This window comes from Rhinoderma darwinii, assembly GCF_050947455.1.
Source record: "Rhinoderma darwinii isolate aRhiDar2 chromosome 5 unlocalized genomic scaffold, aRhiDar2.hap1 SUPER_5_unloc_28, whole genome shotgun sequence".
Lineage (NCBI taxonomy): Eukaryota > Metazoa > Chordata > Amphibia > Anura > Rhinodermatidae > Rhinoderma > Rhinoderma darwinii.
The window spans coordinates 383,984-401,136 of NW_027461785.1; the positions used below are offsets into that span (position 1 = coordinate 383,984).

The window sequence follows — 17,153 nt, forward strand, 5'->3', positions numbered from 1 at the left end:
CGCCTATATTGTTTGGAGGAATGATAAAGTTTTCTTTGACAAAACCTGTGACTGGTGGGAATATGTTAAAGTTGAATTTCGTTGTTTCTTTCAGGCAAAAAGTCGTCAACAGGCGTGTGAGAGGAAGAGAGACTTCAGAGAGATGCAGCGTCAGCTGCGATCCCTGCAAGACCTCCTTCAATGCGGCTGGGACGTCAGGAAGGAGCTGGAGGAAGCCAAAAAGGGCCTGAAAAGGCACTTTGAGGAGGAATCCAAGCGAATTGTCTTTCGTTCCAAGGTGGAGAACCTGGAGAAGGGTGAGAAATGTAACTCGTTCTTTTTCAGGAAACTCCATGCCGGCCACACGCCCCTGAAGGAACTTCGAGATGAGACCGGAAACATGCATTCTGGGAAGAAGGAGGTGATGGGAGTCGTCACAGACTACTACCGAAGCCTCTACTCCCGGAAAACCACTGACCCCGAAGCCGCCGATAAATTCCTGTCAGGTATCACTAATCATCTTGATCCTGCAGGTACGGAGGCTATGGATGTACCCCTGACGGTGGAGGAACTGCTCTCTGCCGCTAAATCCTTCAGACCCGGCAGGACCCCGGGCAGTGATGGTCTCCCAGCAGAGCTCTATGTAGCGCTGGGGGACTTGATCAGTCCGGACCTGCTGGAGCTCTATGAGGAGATGGTGGTGGAGGGTAGAATGCCACCGTCCTTGAGAGAAGGCATGATCACGATCTTGTATAAGCGGAAGGGGGAGAGATGTGACCTGAAAAACTGGCGTCCCATCTCTCTCCTGAACGTGGACTACAAGATCCTCGCCAAAGTATTGGCCAACAGACTGAAGGTTGTCATCGGACAGATCATCGGATCGGACCAAACCTGCGGCATTCCTGGCCGTAGGGTGGCCGACAGTCTTGCCCTGGTGAGGGACACGGTGCATTACATGCAAAGCCGCCGTACACACGCGGCCCTGGTCAGTCTGGATCAGGAGAAGGCTTTTGACCGGGTCTCTCACGAATTCATGGGTAAGGCTCTGCGTAGGCTGCGGCTTGGCAGGTTGTTCTGTTTGTATGTTAACCTGATGTATTGCGACATTTACAGCTCGGTGCTGGTGAACGGCTGGAAGACTGACCCCTTTCCTGTATCGTCGGGGGTTAGACAAGGCTGTCCTCTTTCACCTCTCCTTTTTGTTTGTGTTATAGAGCTCTTCGCAGAGGCTATCCGGCAGAATGGAGAGATCAGAGGGATCACCGCACCAGGTCCAGGGCACTTCGAGGTCAAATGCTCGCTGTACATGGACGACGTGACCGTCTTCTGCGCTGACCAGAGTTCGGTGACTGCACTCGTCCAGACCTGTGAGGAGTTCGGACGCGCTTCAGGGGCAAAAGTCAACTGCGGGAAGTCGGAAGCCATGCTCTTCGGAAAGTGGTACCTGCCTTCTCCTGCCTCCTTCCCGTTTACTATCAAGCCGGACTTCATCAAAATTCTGGGAGTCTGGTTCGGTAAGGAAGGTGCAGCCCTAAAGTCGTGGGAAGAACGCTTGGCCAAAGTCAACCAAAGGATCGGACTGTGGAGCCTCAGACAACTCACTATTGAGGGCAAAGCAATGGTCCTGCGTAACGAAGTCTTGCCTGTGCTACAATACACTGCACAGGCATGGCCCCCTCTTGCCACCGTCTCGAGGGCCATTACCAGGACTGTGTTTCGCTTCATCTGGGGCTCGAAAATGGACAGAGTAAAGCGGACTGTTATGTACAAGGAGCCCCGCAAAGGTGGGAAGGGTATACCCGACATTCCCACTCTGCTGCGGATCGCTTTTGTATGTGACTGTGTTCGTAGGACTCTGAGGACAGCAAACGGCTCTGCGGGCAAGGCCATGTCCCGCTACTTCCTCCTTCCCCTCTGGCGAGGTTTTGGCTGGGACAAGTGGGACAGCTCCTTCCCTTACAACTGGCACGCTCCCTGGTTCTACGGAGATGTCGTCCGGTTCGTGAGGGAGCATCAACTGGAGGGTCTTAAGCCCGACTTGTGGAAACCTAAGACGATCCACAAGCACATCAGAGCAAAGGACTCACTGGAGTCTGTTCCAGGGCTTCATGCCGACACGTTGGAGACTGTTTGGACTAACGTGTCATCTGGCAGGTTGACCAACGGGCACAAGGACATTTCATGGATGGCCATCCAGGGAGGACTGCCTCTTAGGTCATTCATGCATGCCCGCAACCTGTGCAAGACCCGGTACTGCCCCAGGTGCCCCTTCACGGAGGAAACATCTTTGCACATTTTCTGGCAGTGCCCCTTTGCACAGGGTCTGTTGAAAGCCTTGGAACATGAACTCAAGGACTCAGTACCCAGGAACAGACTGTCGTACCGCTCGGTACTTTATGGACTATTTCCTGGGAATACCACGGATGGAGCAATCCAGGAAGCCTGGCGCCTTATGAACTGCTTTAAGGACGCTATATGGTTTGCCAGGAACCGTCTGATTTTGCGGAGAGAGAGTGTGTCCGTCCAGGACTGCCGCAGGCTGATCCACAGCCTGCTCAGAGACTATTCCACCTGGGACAGCCCGGACGTCGATGAGGAAGAGGACTGATACTCCCCTTCCCCCCACTCTCCCTTCTTGTGTGTTGTCTTTCAATAAAGCTTCGGGCCTGTGATTTCCCCCTTCCCTATCCCCTCCTACCCACTCCCCTATCCCATCACTTGTCTGTAATGCTTTGTTGTTTGGCTTTAGTGAATGCAAGAATGTTAGTGTAGCATGTGGTGTAATGTATAGCATAGGCTAGCCTGTACTGTGTATTATACTGTCATGTTATGTTTGACGACTGTTATTATTTATTATTTGCTGCTTCATGGCTTGCGCTGCGTCGCAGTAATGTTTGTATGATGACGATTGATTGTCAATAAAGCATTTTTCAATCAAAAAATCTGTTCTTATCAGTTTAATATCTGATACGTCCCCTATCTGGGGACCATATATTAAATGGATTTTTAGAACAGGGAGATGGAAATAGAGCTTGCTCTGTCCACTCCACGCATTGACCTGGTATTGCAGTATTTCCAGGACCGGTGCACCCTTCCCTTATGTGTTGACTAAAATCAGATTCCAAAAGTGCTATTTGTGTTTGCTATTGTTTTTGTCTTTCTGATGGGATCTCCCCTTTTAATCCCATTATTTCAACACCTGTTGGACAATGCATTTGTACAGTCATGTGTGATAATGAGCTCATTTATTAAATGCAATTAATGAATACATTGCCACCTCTTGTTGTGTGTGTGTGTGTGTGTGTGTGTGTCTTCTGTGTTTCTGTGTTTCCGGCATTTCACATTGGAACAGCTCATTCACCTTCCTTGTCTTCTCTCCGCCCTCCCTCCTAGGTAAGTTAAAGAGCTGCACCTGAGCCAGCCACTGATTGATGCAGCACCACAGTCAAATAGTGGAGTGGAGTGGAGTAGGGGAACAGCAAACAGCCATTAAAGCAGCCAGCCGCCTACCCGCCACAATGGACCTACCTGTGTACACTAGATGGATGTGATGGAATGTACTGTCGTCCCTACATTTCAAGAAGAAGTAAGAATTGCAGTTGCAACAAACCCTTGCTTGCCTACAAAGAGAGCAGCAATTTGGATTTGTTACTTTGTTACCTGGAAGAATAACAAACTGTGCAAGGATGGAGGTTGTAGGAGCAAGGAGAAGTTGTCTGTAAAGTTGGTGGATGCTTATTTTCCATTTTGCAGTCCCTTGTCTCCCTCTTGTGGCCTCCTGGAGGCAAATAAATGTGCAAAAAAAAGACAGCCTGGCGGCCGGCTGTTGCAGTGTTGCCCTCTCAGGCAACACTGAGTGACTGACTGAGCCTCACCGTCTTATATAAAGTTCAGACGGAACTTTGCACGTGTCATAGTGGAGCCCTCAGGATTCCAGAGCCAGCTTTCTGACATCATAATGGGGCCTCAGAGATAGATAAAAGCCTGGGCCCAGGCAGTGTTGGTCAGTGCTGCTCAGCAGGCAGCACTGGACTGGATTAAAGCTGATACAAGGTGTGAAGGAACAAGGGGTGGCTGTGGGCATGCACTTGCTGCCGCTGCCAGTGTTTATCTGCATGGCAGGAGGGCATTTGGGCGTTGCCAGGAAGGCGTTTTTATGTAGATTCCTCCTCTTTCAGCACTGCATTGTGGTGCAAGCAAAAGAAGCAAATCCTGTGTAGCTTCCTCTCCGGCCTTTATTCACCTCCCTCCCGCTTAGTAGCTGTAAATGTGTGTGAGCCTGCAGGGCCCCATGGAATTGCCTAGGAGTAGGCTGAATCAATCGCTGCAAGGGGTGAACAGCAGTATGGGACAGGCTCGGGCAAGGCAAGGGCCGCTCGGGTTATCGCTTCTCGGCCTTTTGGCTAAGATCAAGTGTAGTACCTGCTCAAGCTGAGGTTAGTAATCATCCCTGCCGGTGGTACGTGGGCCATCGTAGGGGGATGACAGAACGCCGAGGTGAGGGCAGGGAACCACAACGGTCATCGCTCTGGTGTACGCATTTGGTTTAAAGGTACCATTTGTAGGTGACCAGGCGACCGCCGGATCGAGGTCAGGAGGTCGGGTAGTTTGAAAGCCCGAGTTGCTATGTGCCCCAGGGCTGGTGACCCTGGGGTGCCCTAACTCACTGGGGGTGGGATCCCACTGAGTGAAGGCACACTTGCACGCACTCTTCTTTCACACTTTTAAGCACACACCTTTATTCTCCCGGCCTTCTGGCTGGGAGATGAGGAATTTTTATATACCTGGCGGATGTCCAGGCTGTATCACAGCGCACATCCACTTATTTAATTTTGTTTTTCACTGTGTGTTTGTCACGTTTGTCACAAGGATTTTGGGATGCGGTGCCCTTTTGGGACCCTCCTGAGGTCTAGGGGGAAAATGTGTGGCCTTCTGGTTCCTTTTTCCCCTGCAACCCGGCCTCCCTTCTTCGGAGGGGAGGTGCAACTAGGATGCAGGCTCCTAGGTAGAAGCCTAGGAGTGTGTTTGGGTCTCCCTAAGCTTCGGCGAGGGGGGACCATCGATCCTTGATCCTCTAGGCCTATGGTTTGGAGGGTCAGGGAATGGTTATGCGGGGCCTCTCTCTTTTAAGAGAAGGGCTGCGATAGACCGCATCCTTGTGCACTTTTTGTGTGGCACCTCTGCACTTTTTATGCACTTGGGTGATAGAAAGCACGGCTCGGGCTTTTAAAAAAAAAAAAAAAAAAAAAAAAAAAAAAATCTGTTCTTATCAGTTTAATATCTGATACGTCCCCTATCTGGGGACCATATATTAAATGGATTTTTAGAACAGGGAGATGGAAATAGAGCTTGCTCTGTCCACTCCACGCATTGACCTGGTATTGCAGTATTTCCAGGACCGGTGCACCCTTCCCTTATGTGTTGACTAAAATCAGATTCCAAAAGTGCTATTTGTGTTTGCTATTGTTTTTGTCTTTCTGATGGGATCTCCCCTTTTAATCCCATTATTTCAACACCTGTTGGACAATGCATTTGTACAGTCATGTGTGATAATGAGCTCATTTATTAAATGCAATTAATGAATACATTGCCACCTCTTGTTGTGTGTGTGTGTGTGTGTGTGTGTGTGTGTCTTCTGTGTTTCTGTGTTTCCGGCATTTCACATTGGAACAGCTCATTCACCTTCCTTGTCTTCTCTCCGCCCTCCCTCCTAGGTAAGTTAAAGAGCTGCACCTGAGCCAGCCACTGATTGATGCAGCACCACAGTCAAATAGTGGAGTGGAGTGGAGTAGGGGAACAGCAAACAGCCATTAAAGCAGCCAGCCGCCTACCCGCCACAATGGACCTACCTGTGTACACTAGATGGATGTGATGGAATGTACTGTCGTCCCTACATTTCAAGAAGAAGTAAGAATTGCAGTTGCAACAAACCCTTGCTTGCCTACAAAGAGAGCAGCAATTTGGATTTGTTACTTTGTTACCTGGAAGAATAACAAACTGTGCAAGGATGGAGGTTGTAGGAGCAAGGAGAAGTTGTCTGTAAAGTTGGTGGATGCTTATTTTCCATTTTGCAGTCCCTTGTCTCCCTCTTGTGGCCTCCTGGAGGCAAATAAATGTGCAAAAAAAAGACAGCCTGGCGGCCGGCTGTTGCAGTGTTGCCCTCTCAGGCAACACTGAGTGACTGACTGAGCCTCACCGTCTTATATAAAGTTCAGACGGAACTTTGCACGTGTCATAGTGGAGCCCTCAGGATTCCAGAGCCAGCTTTCTGACATCATAATGGGGCCTCAGAGATAGATAAAAGCCTGGGCCCAGGCAGTGTTGGTCAGTGCTGCTCAGCAGGCAGCACTGGACTGGATTAAAGCTGATACAAGGTGTGAAGGAACAAGGGGTGGCTGTGGGCATGCACTTGCTGCCGCTGCCAGTGTTTATCTGCATGGCAGGAGGGCATTTGGGCGTTGCCAGGAAGGCGTTTTTATGTAGATTCCTCCTCTTTCAGCACTGCATTGTGGTGCAAGCAAAAGAAGCAAATCCTGTGTAGCTTCCTCTCCGGCCTTTATTCACCTCCCTCCCGCTTAGTAGCTGTAAATGTGTGTGAGCCTGCAGGGCCCCATGGAATTGCCTAGGAGTAGGCTGAATCAATCGCTGCAAGGGGTGAACAGCAGTATGGGACAGGCTCGGGCAAGGCAAGGGCCGCTCGGGTTATCGCTTCTCGGCCTTCTGGCTGAGATCAAGTGTAGTGCTGTTTATTCGTATCAGTACTGCCTTGGTTTTGGTTGGGAGGTGCTCCGGTACCCTCTCTCTCGGCCTCGGGGGATTGTCCAGGTTCGCCTGGACTTCACCCCCGTGCTGCTATTTGGGAGAGAGGCTTAGTCCGGAGCAACGAGCGGCGATCCCCCTGGCCACAGTGACCCGTGTGTCTCTGTGGTGCGATACCCAGTGAGTTATCATGGCGGCAGATGATACTCTCACGTTCGAGCCGAACTTCACTCGGCTAAAAAACTCGGTACGTTTTACGTATACGGAGGAGGCTCCAGCCAATCGTGGATTGAAACACCTGATCGAAGAGGTGCTTTTGGGAGTATTTGCGATCCGGCCATTGGAGATTTTGGCAATCCAGGACTATCCTAGGCGTGGGATCTATGATGTGACCTTGCGATATGACGGTATATACTTGGATTTTGCAAATCGCTTGAAAAAGGTAGGCAGAGATCCCAGGCTTAAAGGGGTCCAGATTATGGAGCATTTTTCTTCAGATCGGAAACTCATGGTGATTAAAATGTATTCTCCTTATATAACTGAAGATGAGATAATATTTTTTTTAAAAAATTTTTGTACTTTGGTTATTCCTAAGGGGAAGGTTATGAATGAGTTTGATGTATGGACCTCTAAATGGAAATTTTTTGTTGAACTTAAAGACGACCCAAAAGCACCTGAGGAAAAATTGGTACCCCCAGCTCGTTTTAAATTGGGCAATATTAACGGTGATATTTTTTTTAACGGTATGGAGGAATTTTGTAGAATTTGCAAAAAATATGGGCATACAAAAAATGATTGTGAGAGTACTTGCACAAATTGTGGTAGCCAAAACCATACTGTTAAAAATTGTAACAAACCAAAAAAGTGTAGTCTGTGTCAAGACACCAGTCACTTTTACATAGCTTGTCCCCACAGACAGAAACCGCAGAAGAGACCACAAATTTCTACATACCGACCCCAACGAGAGAAACAACTGGAAAACCAGCCGGCCCCCGAAGAGGAAGCAAGAATGGAGACCCAAGAAGCAAGTCACACTTTGGACATTAATACTGGTAAGTCTGTTGCCTCTCTGGATAACGAAGGATTTCAGTCTCAAATTAGGATGAAGGACCGACAAAAGGAGAGGAAGCGAATAGAGAAGCAGGGGACGGGGATGCCTTTTTCTCGAAAGGAAGGTAGAAACCCGGAGGAAGCTGTTTCTCAAGAAAAACAAGAAGATCTAGGTGCGAAAAAACGGAAGACAGGTGAGCCTCAAAATCAGGACGTACTAAGGATGACAAACCGGTACTTAGCAATACAACCTGTAGGTGAACCTGGAGCAACCAGCACTGTCCCGGAAACCCCAGAAGAGATGGCCCAGATGTCTGTTGGACAGCCTGGCGCTTCCCATTCAGGAGGCCCTATGGAAGAGACGGACTACGGGTCAAAAACACCAGAGAGGGGAAAGACGGGTTTAACGATCATTCCAAATACTCTCCTTAGTCCTCTGTGTGAGGATTTTTCGGAGGAGGCAACAGACAGCGATTCCAGTTCTACAAGCTTCTTGCACTGCGTAACTTCTAGAGGTGACCTGGAAAACTCTGACAGCTCTCAGGGGTTGGCTAGGCTGGAAGAAGAAATAAAGGTTTTAAGGGGTTGAAAATTGTGTTTTATCCCACCTTTTATATCTCATCAATGGCAGTTTTAAAAGGACTCTCCCTAAATGTAAGGGGACTCAAGTCAAAAATACGCAGAACAGTCCTTTTTAATTATTTATCCCTGCTTTCTGCTTCAGTGTTCTTTTTGCAGGAGTGTGGCATCCCTCATCGGGCAGAATATCAAAAATACGAAACAGATTGGAAATATGGAACTTCGGTATGGTCTGGTTCTAACCTATCAAAATCTGCAGGAGTGGCAATCCTTTTTAAGGGTAATATTAACATTACTTTTAAACAAGAAATTTTACCAGGCAGGATTTTATTAGTAAAGGCTTTTATAAATGGTATTAAGTGGCAGTTTTTAAATTTTTATGGATCACCAGATAAAAAAGAAAGAGAAGAAATGCTGGGAATTTTACCTCTTTTTATAACCGATTCCTGTCCCTTGGTTTTAGCTGGGGATTTTAATTGTGTTTTAAGAGGTGAAAAAAGAATTACGCAGTCCTCCAGTAGAAACTACGATAAAACTTCTGGTCTTTTAAGTAACATTGTGAGTGATTTTAAACTTACAGATGTCTTCAAAAATTGTAATAAAAAAATGTCAGATCTAGATAGCACTACTTGGAGTAACATACGATGTAGCTCAAGAATTGATTTTATTTTTTCTTCTCAGCAAATTTTACCTGTCCACTGTGAACTTTTAACAAACATGTTCTCTGACCATAAAGGCCTTTTATTTGTTCTAAATTTTGACTCTGGTTTTAGAAGAGGCTCCAGTTCATGGAAGATGAATGTAGCACTTTTAAAGGATGAAAAAATAATTGCAGATTTTATTAGGTTTTATAATAGGTGTAAGCGAAAGAGAGACCCTACAGAATCCATGACGTTATGGTGGGATAAGATGAAGAAGAAGATCAAAAATTTTTTCATAAGGTATGGAATTCAAAGAGCAAAAGAAAAAAGAGCGGTCTATGAAAAATTAAATATTCAATTGCAAACTCTTTACAAAATAAGGTCTGTGGGGGTAGAAGTGACTGAGGAGATAATACAGGTTAAAAAAGAAGCCCAAATGTTTCTGGAAGATAAAGGAAAAGAGATAATTTTTAAAGCAAAAATACAACACATGGAAGAAAACGAGAAATGCTCCAGATACTTTTTTAAAAAAAGTATACAAAAGAAGATTCATATAGATAAAATGGAAGGAGAAACCGATATTGACAACATTTTAAAAAAAACTCATATTTATTATAAAAATCTTTTTAGCGAAAAAAATGTGGATACTAATTTTATGGAGAACGTTTTAAAAGAAGTTTCATGTGTTTTAGATTTTAATGCCCAATCTGCTTTATTACAGCCCATCACCGAGAAAGAGATGCTGGATACTATAAATAGTTTTAAGTTGGGCAAGGTTCCAGGAGCTGATGGGGTACCAATCGAATTTTACAGAACTTTTTATGAGGTTTTAAAGGATGATTTTTTATCTCTCCTTTTAGAAGTTTTTAGCTCAAAGATTTTACCAGAATCCTGGAAAATGGGTGATGTATCATTACTGCACAAAAAAGGTAATAAAGAAGAGATCAAGAACTGGAGGCCGATAACTTTATTAAATTGCGACTACAAGGTAATGGCCAAGATCTGTGCAAACAGACTCAAAACTGTGATTGAGAAACTTATTCACCCCAATCAAGTCTGTGGAATTCCAGGAAGAAGTATATGGGAAAATCTTAACCTCATAAAAGATCTGATAAATGATGCAAACAGCAGGAAAAGCAACTTGGCAATTTTAATGGTAGATTTTGAAAAAGCATTTGACAGGGTCTCACACCAGTTTTTATTCAATGTTTTAGGAAAGATGGGCGTACCAGAAAATTTTATAAATTCTTTAAAAGCATTTTATAGGGACTGTCAAAGTAGAATTTTAATTAATGGTTTTAAGTCCCAGGCTGTTCCCCTCAGGTCCGGTGTGAAACAAGGTTGTCCCCTATCACCTCTACTTTTTATCTGTGCCCTTGAACCCCTTTTATGCATGATTAGGAGAGATAATGACATTTGTGGGGTAGCTCTCCCGGGTAGCAAGGGTACTGAAGCCAAGGTTGTAAGTTATATGGATGATGTTGCAATAACCTGTAAGGATAATATATCATTAAAAAAGACCTTAAAACAAATCCATTATTTCTGCTGTGCATCAGGTTTTAAAGTAAATTTTAATAAATGTGAGATTTTAAAGATTGGTGCAATAGATATGCAAGACATTGAGATTCCAATTGTAGAGAAAGTGAAGATTTTAGGTATTTATTTTAATGAATACAATAATGTAACGGAGAACTGGGAGGGGATCATGCAAAAAGTAAACCAGAAGTTATGTATATGGAGAATGAGAGATCTGACTATGGAGGGCAAAGTGCTTATTATTAAAATGGTGATCCTGCCTTTGATTTTATACTTGAGCTTAGTCTTCCCCCCTCCCACCCGTATTTTATGCAAATTGCAAAAAGCATGTTTCACTTTCTTTTGGAATTCAAAAATGGAAAAATTAAAAAGAGAAATCGTTTTTAAACCCAAAGATAAAGGAGGAAAAGATTTTACTGATTTTAGAGTTTTCTTATACACTAAGTTCTTTTCATTATGTTTTAAGAATTTTTTTAAAGAAAACTACTGGTCATTCTTCTTGAGATATAATTTGGGAAATTTCATGAGGCGTTTTGGGTGGTTTCAAACTGATCTTAAACATCCCTACAGTTTTAACATGCCAGATATTTATGAGATTTTAGAGAAAATTGTTATCCTTTTTAATCTCACTAAGGTAAAAACAGATGTCTTAATGAATGGCAAAGTTTTAACAAAATTTATTTCAAAATCCACTGAGGTTTGTTTTATTGGGAATTTTAATGAGATACAATGTAAGAATATATGGAAAATGCTGAATTCTTTTTATCTTTTTAATTCCCAGAAAGACCTAGCCTGGAGCTGCGTCCACAGTTGCCTGCCATGCCGTTCCTTCCAACACAGAAGGCATTTGTCATCTACAGCCAATTGCCCAAGAGAGGGATGCCACAACGAGGAAACTGTTTTTCATCTATTATGGACTTGCGATTTTGCGAAGGACGTTTGGAAGAAGATTTTACCGCTACTAAAAACAATCACGGCAATAAAGACTTTGAACTATTACGTCATATTATATGGACAAATAGACTGTGTTTCCTTTCCAGACAGATGGACGGCATGGAGGATCATAAACTGTGTGAAGGCAGCTCTTTGGAAGGCACGGAACATTTTACTTTTTAAAAAGGATATTTTATCGGTGGATAATGTAATTGGGATGATTTTAAGTGAAATGTTTTTATATCTTTTACTTGATAAACAAAAGGACGCTTCTGCATATGTAAAATGGCATTTTAATGATTGGAATTCTATATTGTAAATGTCTTGCACCTGTATGTAAAATCTTTTGAAATTTGAATAAACGGTTTTGTATCCTTGTGGTACAGCCAAAACAAAAAAAAAAAATCTGTTCTTATCAGTTTAATATCTGATACGTCCCCTATCTGGGGACCATATATTAAATGGATTTTTAGAACAGGGAGATGGAAATAGAGCTTGCTCTGTCCACTCCACGCATTGACCTGGTATTGCAGTATTTCCAGGACCGGTGCACCCTTCCCTTATGTGTTGACTAAAATCAGATTCCAAAAGTGCTATTTGTGTTTGCTATTGTTTTTGTCTTTCTGATGGGATCTCCCCTTTTAATCCCATTATTTCAACACCTGTTGGACAATGCATTTGTACAGTCATGTGTGATAATGAGCTCATTTATTAAATGCAATTAATGAATACATTGCCACCTCTTGTTGTGTGTGTGTGTGTGTGTGTGTGTGTCTTCTGTGTTTCTGTGTTTCCGGCATTTCACATTGGAACAGCTCATTCACCTTCCTTGTCTTCTCTCCGCCCTCCCTCCTAGGTAAGTTAAAGAGCTGCACCTGAGCCAGCCACTGATTGATGCAGCACCACAGTCAAATAGTGGAGTGGAGTGGAGTAGGGGAACAGCAAACAGCCATTAAAGCAGCCAGCCGCCTACCCGCCACAATGGACCTACCTGTGTACACTAGATGGATGTGATGGAATGTACTGTCGTCCCTACATTTCAAGAAGAAGTAAGAATTGCAGTTGCAACAAACCCTTGCTTGCCTACAAAGAGAGCAGCAATTTGGATTTGTTACTTTGTTACCTGGAAGAATAACAAACTGTGCAAGGATGGAGGTTGTAGGAGCAAGGAGAAGTTGTCTGTAAAGTTGGTGGATGCTTATTTTCCATTTTGCAGTCCCTTGTCTCCCTCTTGTGGCCTCCTGGAGGCAAATAAATGTGCAAAAAAAAGACAGCCTGGCGGCCGGCTGTTGCAGTGTTGCCCTCTCAGGCAACACTGAGTGACTGACTGAGCCTCACCGTCTTATATAAAGTTCAGACGGAACTTTGCACGTGTCATAGTGGAGCCCTCAGGATTCCAGAGCCAGCTTTCTGACATCATAATGGGGCCTCAGAGATAGATAAAAGCCTGGGCCCAGGCAGTGTTGGTCAGTGCTGCTCAGCAGGCAGCACTGGACTGGATTAAAGCTGATACAAGGTGTGAAGGAACAAGGGGTGGCTGTGGGCATGCACTTGCTGCCGCTGCCAGTGTTTATCTGCATGGCAGGAGGGCATTTGGGCGTTGCCAGGAAGGCGTTTTTATGTAGATTCCTCCTCTTTCAGCACTGCATTGTGGTGCAAGCAAAAGAAGCAAATCCTGTGTAGCTTCCTCTCCGGCCTTTATTCACCTCCCTCCCGCTTAGTAGCTGTAAATGTGTGTGAGCCTGCAGGGCCCCATGGAATTGCCTAGGAGTAGGCTGAATCAATCGCTGCAAGGGGTGAACAGCAGTATGGGACAGGCTCGGGCAAGGCAAGGGCCGCTCGGGTTATCGCTTCTCGGCCTTTTGGCTAAGATCAAGTGTAGTATCTGCTCAAGCTGAGGTTAGTAATCATCCCTGCCGGTGGTACGTGGGCCATCGTAGGGGGATGACAGAACGCCGAGGTGAGGGCAGGGAACCACAACGGTCATCGCTCTGGTGTACGCATTTGGTTTAAAGGTACCATTTGTAGGTGACCAGGCGACCGCCGGATCGAGGTCATTAGGCCGGGTAGTTTGGAAGCCCGAGTTGCTATGTGCCCCAGGGCTGGTGACCCTGGGGTGCCCTAACTCACTGGGGGTGGGATCCCACTGAGTGAAGGCACACTTGCACGCACTCTCTTTCACGCTATATGAGCACACACCTTTATTCTCCCGGCCTTCTGGCTGGGAGATGAGGAATTTTTTATACCTGGCGGATGTCCAGGCTGTATCACAGCGCACATCCACTTATTTAATTTTGTTTTTCACTGTGTGTTTGTCACGTTTGTCACAAGGATTTTGGGATGCGGTGCCCTTTTGGGACCCTCCTGAGGTGTAGGGGGAAAATGTGTGGCCTTCTGGTTCCTTTTTCCCCTGCAACCCGGCCTCCCTTCTTCGGAGGGGAGGTGCAACTAGGATGCAGGCTCCTAGGTGGACACTGGGGTGGCAGCCCAGGTAGAAGCCTAGGAGTGTGTTTGGGTCTCCCTAAGCTTCGGCGAGGGGGGACCATCGATCCTTGATCCTCTAGGCCTATGGTTTGGAGGGTCAGGGAATGGTTATGCGGGGCCTCTCTCTTTTAAGAGAAGGGCTGCGATAGACCGCATCCTTGTGCACTTTTTGTGTGGCACCTCTGCACTTTTTATGCACTTGGGTGATAGAAAGCACGACTCGGGCTTTCAAAAAAAAAAAAAAAAAAAAAAAAATCTGTTCTTATCAGTTTAATATCTGATACGTCCCCTATCTGGGGACCATATATTAAATGGATTTTTAGAACAGGGAGATGGAAATAGAGCTTGCTCTGTCCACTCCACGCATTGACCTGGTATTGCAGTATTTCCAGGACCGGTGCACCCTTCCCTTATGTGTTGACTAAAATCAGATTCCAAAAGTGCTATTTGTGTTTGCTATTGTTTTTGTCTTTCTGATGGGATCTCCCCTTTTAATCCCATTATTTCAACACCTGTTGGACAATGCATTTGTACAGTCATGTGTGATAATGAGCTCATTTATTAAATGCAATTAATGAATACATTGCCACCTCTTGTTGTGTGTGTGTGTGTGTGTGTGTGTGTCTTCTGTGTTTCTGTGTTTCCGGCATTTCACATTGGAACAGCTCATTCACCTTCCTTGTCTTCTCTCCGCCCTCCCTCCTAGGTAAGTTAAAGAGCTGCACCTGAGCCAGCCACTGATTGATGCAGCACCACAGTCAAATAGTGGAGTGGAGTGGAGTAGGGGAACAGCAAACAGCCATTAAAGCAGCCAGCCGCCTACCCGCCACAATGGACCTACCTGTGTACACTAGATGGATGTGATGGAATGTACTGTCGTCCCTACATTTCAAGAAGAAGTAAGAATTGCAGTTGCAACAAACCCTTGCTTGCCTACAAAGAGAGCAGCAATTTGGATTTGTTACTTTGTTACCTGGAAGAATAACAAACTGTGCAAGGATGGAGGTTGTAGGAGCAAGGAGAAGTTGTCTGTAAAGTTGGTGGATGCTTATTTTCCATTTTGCAGTCCCTTGTCTCCCTCTTGTGGCCTCCTGGAGGCAAATAAATGTGCAAAAAAAAGACAGCCTGGCGGCCGGCTGTTGCAGTGTTGCCCTCTCAGGCAACACTGAGTGACTGACTGAGCCTCACCGTCTTATATAAAGTTCAGACGGAACTTTGCACGTGTCATAGTGGAGCCCTCAGGATTCCAGAGCCAGCTTTCTGACATCATAATGGGGCCTCAGAGATAGATAAAAGCCTGGGCCCAGGCAGTGTTGGTCAGTGCTGCTCAGCAGGCAGCACTGGACTGGATTAAAGCTGATACAAGGTGTGAAGGAACAAGGGGTGGCTGTGGGCATGCACTTGCTGCCGCTGCCAGTGTTTATCTGCATGGCAGGAGGGCATTTGGGCGTTGCCAGGAAGGCGTTTTTATGTAGATTCCTCCTCTTTCAGCACTGCATTGTGGTGCAAGCAAAAGAAGCAAATCCTGTGTAGCTTCCTCTCCGGCCTTTATTCACCTCCCTCCCGCTTAGTAGCTGTAAATGTGTGTGAGCCTGCAGGGCCCCATGGAATTGCCTAGGAGTAGGCTGAATCAATCGCTGCAAGGGGTGAACAGCAGTATGGGACAGGCTCGGGCAAGGCAAGGGCCGCTCGGGTTATCGCTTCTCGGCCTTTTGGCAAGATCAGGTGTAGTATTTCTGCATCTGGTTTTGTTGGGAGGTGTCCGGGGTACCCTGCTCCTTGGCCTTGGGGGATTGTCTCTTTTCACAGAGAGACTTCACCCCCTTGCTGCTATTTGGGGAGTGGGCTTAGCCCCCGGACAACGAGTTGCGATCGCGCCTTACCCAAGAGGTCAACCGGCCTTGAGGCGTTTTTCTAAGAGCGTTCCGAGGGCGTTTATCGGGCTTCGTAGGTGTCTGGGGTACCCTAATCCTTGGCCTTGGGGGAGGGTTCCACTTAATTGTGGAATCTGAGCCCTTGCTGCTATAAGGGACAGGCTTAGCCCCCAGGCACTGAAAATGCCATATACATTTGGATTTGCATCCGGGGACACCCGGTTGCGCCAGTCCGTCCGCATCGAGGTGGAAGAAGGCCATCGCCAGCGGAAGAACCTTCGCTTCATTGTGGAGGTGATTCTGCTGGACTTCCTGGGGCTCAAGCGGGCGGACATCCTGTGTCTCAACGACCAGGAAAGCCGCGGTCGGTACACCGTATCCTTTACGGCCGCGGCATGTTGCGACAACATGCACAAAAGATTGTCTGATGCGGACCAGAGTGAGGAGCGGCTAAATGGACTGAACTTTTTATTCCTCTACGGGGAGGAAGAAGTCCCGCTCGTGATGTGCATGTTCAGTCCATTTGTCTCAGAGTGTGACATTGAAACCTTCCTCAGTCGTTACTGCAGGGAGGTCCGCTTCTCACATAAAATCTTGAACACCCAGAGCTTCTGGAATGGCAAAAGAAAATATTGGGTGAAGTTCCGCCAGGATCCCAATGGCATTGGAGGCTTACATCACCCACCCCAGAACTTTGCCATTGGGAAGAATCGAGGATTCCTATTTTACCCCCAGATGCCAATAGCCTGCCGGAACTGCTTGAGATATGGCCACACCAGAGAACATTGTGACCGGCCCCATGTGGTGCAGTGTAACAGGTGTGGCCAGGTTGGACACGTAGCGGCAAAATGCAGTTCCGAGGTGTTGTGCAATCTGTGCGGCATGACTGGGCATGCTTTTAAAGATTGCCCCCGCAGAGCGAAATCTGGGCCACCCAGACCAGGGCCAGAGCGGCAGTTTGCAACATGTGCAGACGCCGCTGGTAATGCCCCAAAACGAGCATTGACGACTGAGGGGTCCAGGCCAAAGTCCTTCACAGCTCCATCGGGGGGCCCACCGATGTCAGCCTCGAGGGACGGCCATAGGGATTCCACCGGGTCCAGGCAGAGCAGGAGGAATTCTGACTCTGCTGGACATAAGTTGACCGGCACCTCTGCAAACAGGTCCTCTGCTCCGCCTGCAGTGGACCCTGTTGAGGCAGTGGTTAGCGACAGGCGTCGTGGCTCCGTAGGTTCTGCAGTAGGACCTGACGCCTGTCCCAAGAGTGTGGGCATGGAGCGGAGACACTCTGTGTCAGACGAGGGCTCCATTAAGAAAA

General features: G+C 46.5%; 2 non-coding genes and 4 pseudogenes across 2 annotated transcripts; all 6 read left to right on the top strand.

The window, feature by feature from the left end:
• The first annotated feature begins 2,899 nt into the window (after positions 1-2,899).
• LOC142689097 (U2 spliceosomal RNA) lies at positions 2,900-3,074 on the top strand (annotated as a pseudogene).
• A 1,288-nt stretch (positions 3,075-4,362) lies between these two features.
• On the top strand, positions 4,363-4,432 carry LOC142689265 (U2 spliceosomal RNA; annotated as a pseudogene).
• Positions 4,433-5,198: 766 nt separating this feature from the next.
• Positions 5,199-5,391, top strand: LOC142689170 (U2 spliceosomal RNA). Its single transcript, XR_012858154.1, has one exon. It is a non-coding gene; the product is annotated as a U2 spliceosomal RNA (small nuclear RNA).
• Positions 5,392-11,848: 6,457 nt separating this feature from the next.
• Positions 11,849-12,035, top strand: LOC142689158 (U2 spliceosomal RNA). The gene has a single exon (XR_012858150.1). It is a non-coding gene; the product is annotated as a U2 spliceosomal RNA (small nuclear RNA).
• A 1,288-nt stretch (positions 12,036-13,323) lies between these two features.
• LOC142689250 (U2 spliceosomal RNA) lies at positions 13,324-13,393 on the top strand (annotated as a pseudogene).
• A 754-nt stretch (positions 13,394-14,147) lies between these two features.
• On the top strand, positions 14,148-14,369 carry LOC142689217 (U2 spliceosomal RNA; annotated as a pseudogene).
• The last annotated feature ends 2,784 nt before the right edge of the window (positions 14,370-17,153 follow it).